The sequence below is a fragment of the Polypterus senegalus genome, chromosome 9, assembly GCF_016835505.1.
Source record: "Polypterus senegalus isolate Bchr_013 chromosome 9, ASM1683550v1, whole genome shotgun sequence".
In the NCBI taxonomy this organism is placed as follows: domain Eukaryota; kingdom Metazoa; phylum Chordata; class Cladistia; order Polypteriformes; family Polypteridae; genus Polypterus; species Polypterus senegalus.
In genome coordinates, this window is record NC_053162.1 from 113,966,914 (window position 1) to 113,982,484 (window position 15,571).

Genomic DNA, 15,571 nt, shown 5'->3' on the forward strand with positions numbered 1-15,571 from the left:
AGTATATATACCTCTACCAAAATGATCACTAGGAGATATATCACTCTATATGCAAAAGCCGCCAAAATCACAACAGCTCTTCCAAATAGCTCAGCAGCGCTTACCCATACCTCGCCTTTAGGTCCACTGACGACCCCTGTTGGCCGGTAACTCCTTAAATTTAACCGGCAAGATTGTCCAGCCAATCTGCCAACACGTATACCTCATGCACCTATCCAGGTAGACGCTAGCGCGTTCACGCCACGCGCAATTATGTATTTAAAACCTAACGCCTGTGGGTCGCACGCGTATAAACCCTCCGGGACGGCCAACGGCTATGCTGAGTTCATGCATACCCGCTGCCGACTCACCAGTAAGTAATATGATTTCTTTACAATTCGGGATCCCCTTCTTGGACTCAAATAAATGCCGGCTTTCTCTTTTAGGCGCGCCGCACTTTAAACCGCCTGCATTGGGCAAGCTCCGAGGACACCGGCGTGTAAAAATGAACACACGCGGAAGAGCCCGTACTGGCCATTATACCGGCTCCCTGTGTGTCCCGACAGCCTCACAGCGCTCACCCGCTAGACTGGCCCGCGTTCCCGCGACAGCGTCCTCAACACACAAACGGTAAGCGCATTTCCTTGTTATAGCCATATAAATGCCGCTGCTTCAATTTCAAGGTTTCTTCGACTTAAATTTTGTCATGCGCGCAGCCGCGCAATACCACAAGACCTTGGAGTCAGCCAGTGAGCAATTCTTGGTAGCGAGAACCAATCGGATCGCTTTCCCCTACCAAGATTCTACCAAGAATTGAAAGCACCTGCCAATCGCGGCCCGTTTCGGCTCACTAAGAAATGACCAATCGCGACCCGTTTCGGCTACCAAGAATTGGTCAATGACGGCTCGCTCGGCTACCAAGAATTGACGAATCACAACTACCAAAACTCAAAGGGCGGGCCAACCTCTTGTTAGTTAATGTATTCTGCAAAAGCTTGTTCGAGTCGGCACACAGACGCTTTGCGATTTGCGTTTCTTTTTCAACTGTCTAAAAATGTTACTTACTAATGATTTAAAACATTCTTAGTTAGGTTTATTACATTTATTCAATATTTGTGCAACACGTGTAAAGACAGATATAATAATGTATAAATATAATCATTGAATTGTATAATCAGTTTAATTTTACAGAGTGAGCTTTAAAAATAATATGAAGTGCTCTATAATTATAAAAATACAAATCATAGAGAAAATCAACTATGTGTACATATTTCCTACAAAAGATCCTTGGGAAGTCTTTCCGGTATATAAAGACCAATAATTGTTAATGAATTACTGCAGTAAAAATTATATATATATACTAGACATTAAGCCCGTTACAATAACGGGCGCTAGAACAGTAGTGCATAAACATTAGTAGGAACAGTCTATATTAAATGGCAAGGGACCTTGTATGTGGCTATAATATGCGTCATTGTATTGTGTGCCTTTAATTTTCTCTCCGTAATGCTGGTTTCTATTTCCGTAAAATGCCTGTAATTTTGTCGGAAAGTAATACAGTGGAACCGAAGAAATTTTCCCCATAGGATTGTATGTAAAAACAATTCATCTGTTCCAGACCGTATGAACTGTATGTAAATATATATATTTTAAGATTTTAAGCACAAATATAATTAACTAGCCAACCCGCGGCGTAGCATACGCCGCATAATCAGGCCGCTGTTTAAATGATTTTTAAGCACAGAGGAAAAAGTAAACCTTTGAAAAATCCGTAATTTAATAAACCACCAAGAAAGGTAACATTGCAATTTGTCCGTGACTGAAAACCGGAGGAGCGCCGTCGCGCCTTTTCCTTCCAAAGCGAAGGACGGGGTTGAACGGCGCTCGTTCAGTACGCACTGCCCACTTATGTGCCCGCCCCCAACTCCCTACCTGAGTTGCTTTCGTCTGTGTACAGTCCACACGCACCTGTGAGTCACGTTGACTGTTAATTTTCCAAACACCGCCTCAGTCGGTTTTCATGTTGATTTTTCATTGTTCTTTGCGGTTTCAGCTGCTTTTTTATATATAATCCACCAAGTCACTCGACCATTGGGGGGAAGGGGGAGTGTTTACAAAGGGTAGGGACGTAATCAGTGCGAGCGTATGACCCGCACGTACTGGGAATTTCTCGTTCGTGGGGAACAATTGCAAGCCACGGTCTCCATCACGAATGGGGTTCAACGGCTTACGCACGTCTCCCCGCGGCGGGTAGACACACGTTGATCCATTCAGTGTAGCGCGAGTGCAGTACCAGACATACAAGTGCATCACAGACCTGTTAATGCTCAATCTCACGTGGCTGAAAGCCAATTGTCCGTCTAAGAATTTGGACGCCGACCGCTATTAGGCAGGTGGGAGTCTCGTTCGTTTTCGGAAATAACCAGCCAAATCGCTCCACCAACTAAGAACTGCCATGCACCACCACCCACAGAATCGAGAAAGAGCTATCAATCTGTCAATCCTCTCCGTGTCCGGGCCGGGTGATGTTTCCTGTGTTGAGTCAAATGAAGCGAAAGGCTTCACACCTGGTGGTACCCTTCCATCAATTCCTTTAAGTTTCAGCTTTGTAACCATACTCCTCCCTGAACCCAGACTTTGGTTACTCGTTTGGCTGCCCTGTATTGGTGAAGCAGGTGAGACGGTAATGAAACCGAGGCATAGGGCTTATTGGTTTTTAAAAAAACTGCTTCCTTCATTGGGTTTTAACCAATGCACGGAACGAACCAACACATAATCGCCCGTGTGGCGCGGAGGGTGGAACGGGAGGAGAGGAGGAGGACATCCACTCCATCCCTCTGTCATGCTAGTCTGCTTTCTCGTTCAGTATGCACTGCTTGCTCATGTGCCCACCTATAACTCGTCACTCGAGTCGTTGTAGTCTTTGTACAGTCCAGATGCACCTGTGACTCACGTAGACTTTTCATTGCTCTGTGCGGTTTTGGTTGCCTTTCTATATATAATCCACCAAGACACCCGACCACGGTAGTAGCGAGGTGGGAGGGGGGTGTGTACAAAGTGCAGGAGCATCTAAGAAGACGCATGTTTGTCGCGAATGCGAATTGCTGTATGTAGCGTGTAAAACAGTTTGCTATGGTCACGCGGTCGTGCGTCATAACCGAAAACTCGTTTTTTAAAGACTGCTTACTTCATTGTGTTCTAACCTCAATTGTAAAGAAATGTTTTAAGGATCCCATAGGATACCCCTCGCAAACCGTTTCACGCTGCATATGGCGATTCACATCCGTGAGAAGCATGCCTCTATGAACAGTCAGTGTGGGTCAGAGCTGCATGTTGCCTCTACGACAGACGAATATAAATGACGCCATTTTTTCTGTGTCGTCGCATCTGAGTTGGTGGGCGTGGCTCTGCGAGTTGTGTCGTATCCAATGGTCTTGGAGTTGGTGGGCGTGGCTCCTTCCTGCGTGCGCCATAGGTGTCTAACTTGTCGGCGGCTTAGTGAATCCACGCCCCTTCCGGCATGCTTTCCATGGTCGTCTTGCCTTAGTGAATTATATATATAGATTTTACCATTGAATGCACAGCGTAATAGTAAACTAAATGTAAAAACATTGAATAACACTAAGAAAACCTTGAACAACAGAGAAAACTAACGCTGCAACAGTTTGCTCTATAGCCTCACGACCCGCTCGCTAAAAACCCCTTTTTAATGAGTTTTAAGCACAGGGAAAAAAATGAACATTTGAAAAATCTGTAATCTAATAAACAACCAAGAAAATGTAACATTGCAACAATGCATGGGTGCGCCTGTGTGTGTGTGCGTGCGTGTCTGTCCCCCATGCGGGCCTTGAGTTGCGAAACAACTCAAAATTATTTTTTTGTTCTTCAAAGTCACCAAAGCGCCGTGCGAACTCAGTGCGCGCACTTTATCAGCAAAGTGCGTATTTTGGAACACTGTTGTGCCGACTTGGTTCAACATTACTTGGCAACAGGGAAAGTGGGGCAAGTTGCACTGGTGCATTTGTGTCTCCCATAAAAGCAGCTTCATATGAAATCGCTTTGTGATTTTGCACGGGTAAAAACGTCTGCTGAAGTGTAAGATTCTTCTTTAACTCTTCTGCTTTCCATATCTTCTGCATTGCATTCAGGTCTTTCAGGTTATCCTGATGTTTTGTCTCATAGTGCCGTCTTAGATGAAATTCTGTAATTACAGCCACATTAGCTCCACAAATGAGACACACGAGTTTACCGGCAATGTCAGTAAACACATACTCAGCCTCCCATCGGTTTTTAAAGGCTCTATTTTCAGAATCAGCTCAGCTGTCGAAGTGAGTGTCCCTTTCAGTGGAGAGGACAGTGGGACACAGTAGACTTGAAAGTGATGTAGAAGACTTTCAGCAATCTTTTACCATTGATTTCAGATATTAGTTATGCAGGGTTCATTTTGAAAGCAGCAGACAGGGTGCACACAAGCACATGGATCTGCTCCAGCCATGGAAATGAGTGTTCCCTGTAAGGGATAGGATGCAGACACAGTGGAGAAGATTATATAGAAAACTATACATACGACCTTTTAAAATCAATTTTACATAGTTTTACCTCTCCAGTGTTCATTTTGTAATCAGCAGTCAGAGGGCACACATTTTACGGCTCTGCAGCAGCCATGGAAAACGAGCGTCCCGACCAGTGGATGAGACATGCGTTTTCATTCCAATACTTTTAATGGCTCAAATGGCGGAGGTGAAATTTAAATTCAACAACAAAAGATTTACCGTGGATTTTTTTTCTCCTTTTTTTATTCCCAGGAAAAACTACCTGTGTAAATGTTTAAGAGCAAGCTGTCACTTATAGCATAACAATGGATTGCTACATTTATTTTAACGAGCTGTCTTTTAAATGTCTTTGTAAAGTGTTACTGGGTGTCGAGCAATGTATTATTATTACTGATATTTTACTAAATCTTACTATCCACGTTTCTTTGTTGATGAGCCCCGTTGAAGAATTTTTTGGTAACAGAACAGTAAACACGCCAAAACTACTGAAAACACAACTGACGACTGGTATTTTTCGATATCATTTTAACAAAGTTTACTGTCCGCCCTCAATCACAGAGCACCCCAGTAAAACGTCAATAGTGTTTAAGATACCTGCAGCCTTAGAACGCAGACATCAGGACATCGCTGCGCGTGCATGTTTACTAACAGATATGACAGCATTTTGCAAAGAGCGAGCATGTGTTAAAACAGATTAAGATCAGCGATTTTCAACGGTTCACATGTTTGCATTAAGAGTTTTCAAAACAAAATAATTAAACTTCTTTGAAGAAATTTGACACAACATAAGTCTACGACTCAGATTCTATACCATTTTATAGGAATTTTATATCATTATTTTAATAATCTACATACACTATGTGTGGACTATAAAGCAATACATGTATAATTTCGTGCATTTTAACCAGTTGACATCTATCAACTTGTTAAAGTTGTATATAATTAATTTATATGAATGTGTGCACCTTGCTGTGTAATTATTTCAATGAACTTGTGGTATTGTCCCTATTCATACCCCACTACGCAGCGGCAGAATTTGATCATGCATTCACGCGTATAATAATATTACTACTACTATTATTATTATTATTAATTCCTTACGTTTTTATAGCGCCTTTCTTACTACTCAAAGCAATTTGTAAAAATAAATAAATAATTAAATAAATAAATTAAAAAAATAACAGAATGGAAGCCCCCCGGACACAAACCAGTGATCATTTAACTGCGAGTCAGCAATCTTACTCTTACCACCACCTCTTCCTGTTAGATACGCGCATTATTTTGAGCACTGCTTTTTTATTTTATACTGTCATAAATAAATTATATCAAAAAGGTTTTTTAAAAAAGCCAATTTGAAGCAAAGAGGGTAAGTAATAGCTATCTTTTGTAAGTCAATCAAAAATGCTTAAGCCTAAATAAAGATCGCCCTGTCAAAATAAGAGACTTTCACCTTGTTTATGTGAATCATCTTTAAATTAAATGCTGCCAATAAGGAATAATAGAAATCACCGCGCTGCTTTCTAACTTTGACAAACTAAAGTTTTATTAGGTGAAAAAAATGATCTTCCGTGACAGATACACTTAATCAGTAGTGTGTGCGACACACGATTTGTGAGTTTGAGTGTTTGTGTTGTGTACGCGCGTGTGTGTGGTTTTCTCAGTTTTACAATAAAAACAGACATCAGTTATTTGTGAAGCAGGAATATTCTGATCATTCTGGTCCCTGATCACTGATAAACATTCAGAAGAAACAGTGCTATTCCAGTGTTTTCCTCCATAACATCCTTTCAGCAAAGAGGACCAAGTTCCTTGCTGAAACAGATCACCCTTTAATGAAATGCTGCCAATACGGAATAACAGAAATCACCGGGCGGCTTTCGGTCAATGATAAACCAGTGTCTGTTGAGGTGAAAAAATGGGAGGTACTGCGGTTGCTATCAATGCTTCCTGGTAACTCAGCTTTTGAGAAGAATCTGTTTTATGGAGTGAAAAAATAATCGTCCTTGACAGATACGCTTAATCAGTAGTACGTGCGACCCAGGATTTGTGAGTGTGTGTGTGTGAGCGTGTACGTGCTTGTGTGTGGTTTTGTTAGTTTTACTATAAAAATAGTTAAACATCAGTTATTTGTGATGCGGGAATATTCTGGTCATTTTGATCCCTGATCAACATTTAAAGAAACAGCACAACTCCAGTGTTTTCCTTCATAAAATCCTTTCAGCAAACAGGACTAAGTTCCTTGCTGAAGCAGATCGCCCTTTAATGAAATGCTGCCAATACGGAATAACAGAAATCACCCGGCGGCTTTCCACCAATGATAAACCAGCGTACTGTGGTTGCGATTAATGCTTTCTGGTAACTCTGCTTTTGAGAAGAATATGTCATGGGCGGGACGGAGCGAGGCGAAGAGGCGGGTATCTGCGCGAGTGTTTCAAATAATGAAAGGAAAAAGTGCTTTGAAATCGAGGACCCCCAACAAATTGGGCTTACGAAACAAAACGCGACAGACAGGCGTATGCTACTTGTATAAAATGTGCACAATAATTACAACAGTGTTGAAGCAATGATGAAGCAAAAGGGAGATGCTAAACATGGGTGGCCGCGTTGTGCCTGCCCATAAATCCAAACCAATGTATATATCTGAACCGATCTATCTGAACCAATATATATATATCAGAACGGATGTATCTGAACCGATGTATATATCTAAACCAATCTATTTTAACCAATATATATATTTAAACCAATGTATATCAACCAATATATATATCTCAACCAATGTATATATTTGAACGGATGTATTCAAATCAATGTATATATCTCCGCCAATATATCCCAACCAATGTATGTATTTGAACCGAAATATATATCTGAACGGATGTATTCAAACCAATGTATCTGAATATATATATATATATATATATATATATATATATATATATATATATATATATATATATATATATATAATGAACCAATGTATATATTTACGAACCAATCTTTTTTTCCTGAACGGCCCCTCATAATAAATATCTCTCTCTCTCTCTCTCTCTCTCTCTCTCAGTGTTTCTCATTCTTTCTTTCCTAGTTGGCGAAGCGGAAGTAGAAGCAGACAATGGCCGACAGTGAGATGAATTGCGTTGCCATCGTCTAAGAACTCCAGGCACTCAACAAACAGATTCAGAAGCTCCTGTCGAGACGCAGGTACCTCAGAGACTTGAAGGCTAGGCTGCTGGACAAACCACACTCAACAACTGAAGTCGATGTAACATCAACCCCACCTCATGCCGCTCAATTCCAAGGGCAAGTAAGCTTCACCCCCGCGCCTCGTAGGAGCAACAACGCAGATAAAGATCTCGATGGGTTTCAGCTTTGCAGGTGGGGGTTCAAGGCTAGAACACCTCCATCAGCACAGGCGAGCATCCCAATCCAGAACCGATTCGACCCTCTTCGCGTCCCCAGTTTTCCTTCAACCCTGGGTGATGTAATCGTGGTAGGTGATTTGATTGTATGAAACCTGAATATCGCATGCCCTAATCGAAAATCTTTTGTTTCTTGTTTTCCCGGTGCTCAAGTCCGTGATGTAATGAGATGGGCGCCGACCATCTACAAGAAACACAAGAGGGCAGTTGGATCCATTATTTTACACGCTGGTGTAAACGACATAAGGCACAGATAGTCAGATGTTCTCAAGGCTGACTTCGCAGCACTAGTTAAAGACACGAAGGAGAGGAACCCATCGGCAAAAATCTTCATCTCGGGTCTACTACCTCTCGTCAGACGATCGAATGAATACTACAGTCTGCTGGGTTTAAACGACTGGCTGAGAGGCTTCTGCGAGACTCAAGACATCGGGTTTATTGACAACTGGGATCTTTTTTGGGATAGGCCACGCTTCAAGCGGGATGGACTGCATGCGAATAGATTTGGTGCCCGGGTCCTCTCTGAAAACATTGCTAAGGTAATTTGTCTATCTTGACTGTCTACTTCTACTTTAAACCCCTTCCGTAATGCTACTACTTTGATAGGACATAATGACTTAAGAGTCTTCCGTTAAAGTGCACAACATTAATAATCTAATAAATCTTAATACACGTAAAAAATCTAGGCAGTGCGGGATAAACACCAATAATTTAATTGCAATTACTACTCTAGATCAACAATGCATTAAAACTATAAAAACAGATTGCAGATTACATAAAAAATACACACAGAGCGGTGTTAACAAAAATAACTTAGTTTTTGTTTCGAATACCAATAATGCGCATAAAATTCAGCTCTGCCCCTCCGAAACATTAAATATGGCACTATTAAATGTTAGAGCTTTAACTAACAAGACATTTCTTATAAACAATCTTATTAGTGATAGTAATATTGATTTTATTGCATTAAGTGAAACGTGGCTTAACTCAGATGGGCGCTGTTTTAATGAATCTGCGCCTCGGATTACAGTTTTACTCGTGCAGACCGCCAGGGAAAAAGGGGCGAATTGGCAAACATTTACTCGAGCGATTAAAATGTAAAGATGTTAGTTTTGGTAAATTTAAGTCCTTTGACTATCTCGCTGTTGTTGTTCATGGAGATTCTCACGTTCTAGTATTATCCGTGTATAGACCTCCTAAATATAACGTGTCTTTCTTTGATGAATTCTCTAACTTAATGTCAATTTTAATTACAAACTATGACACACTCTTAATAGCTGGCGACTTTAACTTTCATATCGACAATCAGTGTGACCAAAAGTAAAAATTCATGAACCTCCTGGACTCTTTTGATTTGAGACAGCTCGTTAATCAACCTACACATAAGCAGGTCATACGTTAGACTTAGTGATTACTAAAGGACTTAAAGTTGATATAAAGCAGGTCATTGATATCGGTCTATCAGACCATTTCCTTCTACTATTTAATATAGAAATAAAGATAGAAAACACTCATGAGAAGCATTTTGTTAAAAAATGCTTCTTTGACTCATCAGCAGCTTTAAAACTTACAAACATTCTAAGCAATCAGTCCGTTTATAGTGCCAACTATAATAGCGAGGATAATGTAAATAGTAAAGTGGAAAACTTTAATTCTAAAGTAAGAGCTGCTGTTGACATAGTTGCACCTGAAAAGACAGTTAAAAAATCTTCTAGTATTGTTATTCCATGGAAGACCCAAAGAGTGTCTGATTTAAAAAGAACATGTTGTAGAGCCGAGCGTAAATGGAGGAGAACTAAACTAACTATCCATTGAGATATTGAGGGTTAGAATAACAGAATACAATAACACTGTCCGTCTTGAGAGGCTGCTATTTCTCTAATATTATAAATAACAATGCTAGTAATCCCAGAGTCTTATTTTCTACAATTGATCGTCTGTTAAACCCAGGTAACACAAAGGAATGCCCCCAGAATACTTCCAGTAAAACCTGTGAGAACATTGCTGTATTTTTCAATCAAAAAATTAATGATATTAGAGATAACATAGTATATCTCCCCAACACTGCAGAACCTCCAAAGCCCGGTACTCCATTATAAACAAATTAAATGCTTTCACCAGGATAGATTTACCTGAATTACATAGTATAATCTCTCAACTGAAACCCTCCACCTGCGTCCTTGACCCAATACCAACAAGGTTTTTCAAAGAAATATCAGGCGTGCTAATTGACAATATTCTGAACATAGTTAATTCGTCATTAGATACGGGGTCTTCCAGACTGTCTTAAGACTGCTGTAGTTAAACCCCTGCTCAAGAAAAATAATCTTGACCCCTCTGCCTTTGAAAATTTTAGACCCATCTCTAACCTGCCCTTCTTAAGTAAAATTCTAGAGAAGGCAGTCATTATGCAGTTAAATGACCACCTCAATAAACATGCTATTCTTGATAAATTTCAGTCAGGTTTCAGAACAAATCACAACACAGAAACTGCACTCGTTAAAGTAGTAATGACTTGTGGTAAATGCAGACAGAGGCCATTTATCTGTTCTCATCCTCTTAGATCTGAGTGCTGCATTTGACACCATTGATCACAATATTCTTAGAAATCGCCTTAGTCAATGGGTGGGCCTCTCTGGCAGTGTCTTAAATTGGTTTGAATCCTACCTGGCAGGAGAAAATTCTTTGTGAGTTGTGGTAATCATCTCAAAGACACATGATATCCGATATGGTGTTCCACAAGGCTCTATCCTGGGTCCTGCTTTCTCAATCTACATGCTTCCGTTAGGTCAGATTATCTCAGGTTACAACGTGAGCTACCACAGCTATGCTGATGACACACAGCTGTACTTATCAATAGCACCTGATGACTGACTCTCGATTCACTAACACAATGTCTTACTGGTATTTCTGAATGGATGAATAGTAATTTTCTCAAACTAAATAAAGAAAACTGAAATTTTAGTAATTGGCAATAATGGATTCAATGAGGTTATCAGAAATAAACTTGATGCATTAGGATTAAAAGTTAAGACGGAAGTAAAAACTTAGGGGTAACTTACTGTAATCTGAATTTTAAATCGCATATTCATCAGACCACTAGGACAGCATTTTTCACTTAAGAAACATAGCAAAAGTTAGACCTCTTATATCATTGAAAGATGCTGAGAAATTAATTCACGCTTTTGTTTTCAGTAGACTAGATTACTGTAAACACTCCTCTCAGGACTACCCAAAAAGACATAAATCACTTGCAACGAGTGCAGAATGCAGCTGCTAGAATCCTAACTAGGAAAAGAAAATCCGAACACATTTCTCCAGTTTTGATGTCACTACACTGGTTGCCTGTGTCATTCAGGATTGACTTTAAAATACTGCTTATGGTTTATAAAGCCTTAAATAATCTCGCTCCATCTTATATATCGGAATGTCTGACACTTTATATTCCAAATCGTAACCTTAGATCCTCAAATGATCTAACCCTAACCCTAAACTTAAAAGTGGTGAGGCGGCCTTCTGCTGTTATGCACCTAAAATCTGGAATAGCCTGCCAATAGGAATTTGCCAGGCTAATACAGTAGAACACTTTAAAACATTGCTGAAAACACATTACTTTAACATGGTCTTTTTATAACTTCACTTCAACTTAATACTGGTACTCTGTATGTTCAACTCATTATGATAACTATTCATAGTGGCTCCAAAATCCGTACTGACCCCTACTCTCTCTCTCTCTCTTCAGTTTCTTTTTCCGGTTTCTTTGTGGTGGTGCGCCACCACCACCTACTCAAAGCATCATGATGCTCCAACATTGATGGACTGAAACCCAGAAGTCTCCGTGACCATCATCATCAAGTCCTTCCATGAAAACCCTAAAAACAAAGAGGACTGTTTGATTTATGTTAGGTAGATTGCCCAAAAGTGAATGGGCGGTCTCTTGGTCTGGAATCCCTACAGATTTTATTTTTTTCTCCAGCTTCTGGAGGTTGTGTTTTTGTTTTTTATGTCCACCGGACCTTTCTTATTCTATGTTAATGTTGACTTATGTTTAATTTTTTTATTGTGTCTTCTATTTTTCTATTCATCATTTTGTAAAGCACTTTGAGATACAGGCAGCCAACAACGTGGGAGGCGTTGGAATGGGGATGCAACGCCACCTCACATGGTGACCGAGCTGCAGGGTATGGACGTATATATGTACGTAAGTAGGATTTAGTTAGCGTTGGGAACCTGTATACCAAATTTCTTGAAAATGGACCTATAAGTAACAAAGACTGTTGAAAAGTTCAATATGGTGGCAGACAGTGGCATCATACCACCAAAATAAGTATGTACATTGGTTTCAGTTAGTGCAGGGAAGCCGCCTATCAAATTTCGAAGAGCGGGCCATAAATAAAGTTCAACATGGCGGACGTTGTTGACCGTTATGACCATAATGCGCAGAATTTTGATATGACTAAACTTTTGTAAGTAAGCTGTAAGGAAAGAGCCTGCCAAATTTCAGCGTTCTACCTACACGGGAAGTTGGAGAATTAGTGACGTTTGGAAATTTCAATATTGCGGCCGACATATACATACATACATACACACAGGGTGGGCCATTTATATGGATACACCTCAATAAAATGGGAATGGTTAGTGATATTAACTTCCGGTTTGTGGCACATTATTATATGTGAGGGGGGAAACTTTTCAAGATGGGTGGTGGCCATTTTGAAGTCGACCATTTTGGATCCAACTTTTGTGTTTTTCATTAGGAAGAGGGTCATTTGACACAAACTTATTGGGAATTTCACAAGAAAAACAATGGTGTGCTTGGTTTTAACGTAACTTTATTCTTTCATGAGTTATTTACAAGTTTCTGACCATATAAAATGTGTTCAATGTGCTGCTCATTGTGTTGGATTGTCAATGCAACCCTCTTTTCTCACTCTTCACACACTGATAGCAACACCGCAGGAGAAATACTAGCACAGGCTTCCAGTATCCGTAGTTTCAGGTGCTGCACATCTCGTATCTTCACAGCATAGACAATTGCCTTCAGATGACCCCAAAGATAAAAGTCTAAGGGGGTCAGATCGGGAGACCTTGGCGCCATTCAACTGGCCCACTACGACCGATCCACTTTCCGGGAAACTGTTCATCTAGGAATGCTCGGACCTGACACCCATAATGTAGTGGTGCACCATCTTGCTGGAAAAACTCAAGGAACGTGCCAGCTTCAGTGCATAAAGAGGGAAACACATCATCATGTAGCAATTTCGCATATCCAGTGGCCTTGAGGTTTCCATTGATGAAGAATGGCCCCACTCTCTTTGTACCCCATATACCACACCATACCATCAATTTTTTTGTTCCAACAGTCTTGGAGGGATCTATCCAATGTGGGTTAGTGTCAGACCAATAGCGGTGGTTTTGTTTGTTAACTTCATTCACATAAAAGTTTGCCTCATCAGTGAACAAAATCTTCTGCGTAAACTGAGGGTCCTGTTTCAATTTTTGTTTTGCCCACTCTGCAAATTCAGTGCACCGATCTGGGTCATCCTCGTTGAGATGCTGCAGTAGCTGGAGTTTGTAAGGGTGCCATTTGTGAGTAGCTAATTTCCGCCAAAGGGATGTTTGACTAATGCCACTCTCCAGTGACATGCAGCGAGTGCTACGCTGTGGGCTCTTGCTGAATGAAGCTAGGACAGCCACTGATGTTTCTTCATTAGTGACCGTTTTCATGCGTCCACATTTTGGCAAATCCAACGCTGAACCAGTTTCACGAAACTTAGCAAGCAGTTTGCTAACTGTAGCATGGGAGATGGGTGGTCTCGTAGGGTGTCTTGCATTGAAATCTGCTGCAATGACCCAGTTACTGCGTTCACCAGACATCAACACAATTTCTATCCGCTCCTCACGTGTTAACCTCTGCGACATGTCAATGGCTGTAAACAAAGAGAAACTTGTAAATAACTCATGAAAGAATAAAGTTACGTTAAAACCAAGCACACTATTGTTTTTCTTGTGAAATTCACAATAAGTTTAATGTGTCAAATGACACTCTTCCTATTGGAAAAAACAAAAGTTGGATCCAAAATGGCCGACTTCAAAATGGCCACCATGGTCACCACCCATCTTGAAAAGTTTCCCCCCTCACATATACTAATGTGCCACAAACAGGAAGTTAATATCACCAACCGTTCCCATGCAGGAACGAAATATATATATTATTATTATATATACGTACGATTCACAGCTCAAAAAAATTCAAGGAACACTTTGAAAACACATCAGATCTCATTGGGAATAGGAAATCCTCCTGGATATCTATACTGATATAGACTGGGTAATGTGCTAGGAATGAAAGGATGTCACATCGTTTGCTGGAAATAAAAATGATCAACCTACAGAGCCCTGAATTCAAAGACGCCCCAAAAATCAGAGTGAAAAAATTGTGGCAGGCTAGTCCGTTTTGCCAAAATTTTATTGCAGCAACTCAAAATATGTACGCAGCACTTTGTATGGCCCCTGTGTTCTTGTATACATGCCTGACAACATCGGTGCATGCTTCTAATGAGATGACAGATGGTGTTGCGGGGGGATCTCCTCCCAGATCTGGACCAGGGCATCACTGAGCTCCTGGACAGTCTGAGGTGCTACCTGGTGGCATTGGATGGACCAAAACATAATGTCCCAGAGGTGTTCTATTGGATTCAAGAAAGTGTGGTGGCCAGTCAATGGTATCAATTCCTTCATCCTCCAGGAACTGCCTGCATATTCTCACCACATGAGGCCAGGAATTGTCGTGCACCAGGAGCCACTGTACCAGCATAGGGTCTGACAATGAGTCCAAGGATTTCATCCTGATACCTAATGGCATCCAAGGTGCCTTTGTGAAGCCTGTAGCGGTCTGTGTGACCCTCCATGGATATGCCTCCCCAGACAATCATTAACCCACCACCAAACTGCTCATGCTGAATGATGTTACAGGCAGTATAATGTTTGCCATGGCTTCTCCAGACCCTTTCACTTCTGTCACGTGCTCAGGGTGAACCTGCTCTCATCTGTAAAAAGCACAGGGCACCAGTGGTGCATCTGCCAATTCTGGTATTCTATGGCGAATGCCAATCGAGCTGCATGTTGCTGGGCAGTGAGCTCAGGGCCCATTAAAGGACATGGGGCCATTGGGTCACCCTCATGAAGTCTTTCTGGTTGTTTGGTCAGAGACATTCACACCAGTGGCCTGCTGGAGGTCATTTTGTAGGGCTCTGGCAGTGCTCATCCTGTTCCTCCTTTCCCAAAGGAGCAGATGCTGGTCCTGCTGATGGGTTATGGACCTTCTATGGCCCTCTCCAGCTCTCCTAGAGTAACCGCTTGTCTCCTAGAATCTCCTCCATGCCCTTGAGACTCTGCAGGGAGACGCAATAAACCTTCTGGCAATGACATGTATTGATGTGCCATCCTGGAGAAGTTGGACTACCTGTGCAACCTCTGTAGGGTCCAGGTATCGCCTCATGCTACCAGTAGTGACACTGACTGTAGCCAAATGCAAAACTAGTGAAGAAACAGTCAGAAAAGATGAGGAGGGAAAAATGTCAGTGGCCTCCACCTGTTAAACCATTCCTGTTTTGG

General features: G+C 41.2%; 1 long non-coding RNA gene across 1 annotated transcript; it reads left to right on the forward strand.

The window, feature by feature from the left end:
- The first annotated feature begins 278 nt into the window (after nt 1-278).
- On the forward strand, nt 279-7,689 carry LOC120535640. The gene is made up of 3 exons (XR_005634950.1): nt 279-352; nt 426-609; nt 7,597-7,689. It is a non-coding gene; the product is annotated as an uncharacterized LOC120535640 (long non-coding RNA).
- The last annotated feature ends 7,882 nt before the right edge of the window (nt 7,690-15,571 follow it).